We start from the raw sequence: 2,852 nt of genomic DNA, 5'->3' as shown, positions 1-2,852 counted from the left end.
AGCTAAAAACTCAATAATCGATACCTAAAACTTGAATTGTACTACTTCTTACTGGCTATTACATCATCTTAGAAGCTTCATCTGTGTTCTACTATGGTGCTTTTAGTGTCTCCGCATACCGCAGCACGCGAAATAGCTTTGCAGACGATAAGTACAATCGTTTCAGAAAGAAGAGCGGCCAATGTGACGATCTGGCATTATGTCGAATCGATAACAAATGACGAAAACGGACGGATTTCTCAGGTTTTTACTACATATGAACACTTTTCACATTCTCCCGTGCAATTCGGCTGCTAGTCCTCCTTTCATGCAGAATCGTAAGGTCCTAGCTCATGTCCAAGGCACCAAAGCCAGCTAAAAAGTCAATAATCGATACCTAAAACTTGAGTTGTACTAATTCTTACTGGCTATTACATCATCTTAGAAGCTTCATCTGTGTTCTACTATGGTGCTTTTAGTGTCTCCGCATACCGCAGCACGCGACATAGTTTTCAGACAATAAGTACAACCGTTTCAGATAGAAGAGCGGCCAATGTGATGATCTGGCTTTAAGTCGATTAGATAACAAATGACGAAAACGGACGGATTTCTCAGGTTTTTACTACATATGAACACTTTTCACATTCTCCCGTGCAACTCGGCAGCTAGTCCTCCTTTCATGCAGAATCTTATGGTCCTAGCTCATGTCCAAGTCACCAAAGCCAGCTAAAAAGTCAATAATCGATACCTAAAACTTGAGTTGTACTACTTCTTACTGGCTGTTACATCATCTTAGAAGCTTCATCTGTGTTCTACTATGGTGCTTTTAGTGTCTCCGCATACCGCAGCACGCGACATAGCATTGCAGACGATAAGTACAACAGCGTCAGAGGGAAGAGCGGCCAATGTGACGATCTGGCTTTAAGTCGATTCCATAACAAATGACGAAAACGGACGGATTTCTCAGGTTTTTACTACACATGAACACTTTTCACATTCTCCCGTGCAATTCGGCTGCTAATCCTCCTTTCATGCAGAATCTTAATGTCCTAGGTCATGTCCAAGGCACCAAAGCCAGCTAAAAAGTCAATAATTGATACCTAAAACTGGTATTGTACTAATTCTTACTGGCTATTACATCATCTTAGAAGCTTTATCTGTGTTCTACTATGGTGCTTTTAGTGTCTCCGCATACCGCAGCACGCGACATAGCTTTCAGACGATAAGTACAACCGTTTCAGAGAGAAGAGCGGCCAATGTGACGATCTGGCTTTAAGTCGATTCCATAAAAAATGACGAAAACGGACGGATTTCTCAGGTTTTTACTACATATGATCACTTTTCACAATCTCCCGTGCAACTCGGCTGCTAGTCCTCCTTTCATGCAGAATCTTAAGATCCTAGCTCATGTCCAAGGCACCAAAGTCAGCTAAAAAGTCAATAATCGATATCTAAAATTTCAATTGTACTACTTCTTACTAGCTATGACATCAACATAGAAGCTTCATCTGTGTTCTAGTATGGTGCTTTTAGTGTCTCCACATACCGCAGCACGCGACATAGCTTTGCAGACGATACGTACAACCGTTTCAGAGAGAAGAGATGCCAATGTGACGACCTGGCTTTAAGTCGATTCCATAAAAAATGACGAAAACGGACGGATTACTCAGGTTTTTACTACATATGAACACTTTTCACAATCTCCCGTGCAATTCGGCTGCTAGTCCTCCTTTCATGCAGAATCTTAAGGTCCTAGCTCATGTGCAAGGCACCAAAGCCAGCTAAACACTTAATAATCGATACCTAAAACTGGTATTGTACTAATTCTTACTGGCTATTACATCATCTTAGAAGCTTCATCTGTGTTCTACTATGGTGCTTTTAGTGTCTCCGCATACCGCAGCACGCGACATAGCTTTGCAGACGATAAGTACAACCGTTTCAGAGAGAAGAGCGGCCAATGTGACGATCTGGCTTTAAGTCGATTCGATAACAAATGACGAAAACGGACGGATTTCTCAGGTTTTTACTACATATGAACACTTTTCACATTCTCCCGTGCAATTCGGCTGCTAGTCCTGCTTTCATGCAGAATCTTAAGGTCCTAGCTCATGTCCAAGGCACCAAAGCCAGCTAAAAAGTCAATAATCGATACCTAAATCTGGTATTGTACTAATTCTTACTGGCTATTACATCAACTTAGAAGCTTCATCTGTGTCCTACTATGGTGCTTTCAGTGTCTCCACATACCGCAGCATGCGACATAGCTTTGCAGACGATAAGTACAACCGTTTCAGAGAGAAGAGCGGCCAATGTGACGATCTGGCTTGAAGTCGATTCGATAATATATGACGATAACGAACGGATTTCTCAGGTTTTTACTACATATGAACACTTTTCACATTCTCCCGTGCATCTCGGCTGCTATTCCTCCTTTCATGCAAAATCTTAAGGTCCTAGCTCATGTCCAAGGCACCAAAGCCAGCTAAAAAGTCAATAATCGATACCTAAAACTTGAATTGTACTACCTCTTACTGGCTATTACATCAACTTAGAAGCTTCATCTGTGTTCTACTATGGTGCTTGAAGTGTCTCCACATACCGCAGCACTCGACATAGCTTTGCAGACGATAATTACAACCGTTTCAGAGAGAAGAGCGGCCAATGTGACGATATGGCTTTAAGTCGACTCGATAACAAAAGACGAAAACGGACGGATTTCTCAGGTTAATACAACATATGAGCACATTTCACATTCTCCCGTGCAACTTTTCTGCTAGTCTCCCTTTCATGCAGATTCTTAGGGTCCTAGCTCATGTCCAAGGCACCAAAGCCAGCTAAAAAGTCAATAATCGATACCTAAAACTTGAATT

The sequence above is a fragment of the Schistocerca gregaria genome, unplaced genomic scaffold (genome assembly GCF_023897955.1).
Source record: "Schistocerca gregaria isolate iqSchGreg1 unplaced genomic scaffold, iqSchGreg1.2 ptg000492l, whole genome shotgun sequence".
Taxonomy (NCBI): domain Eukaryota; kingdom Metazoa; phylum Arthropoda; class Insecta; order Orthoptera; family Acrididae; genus Schistocerca; species Schistocerca gregaria.
Note: the sequence above shows the minus strand (reverse complement) of the source record.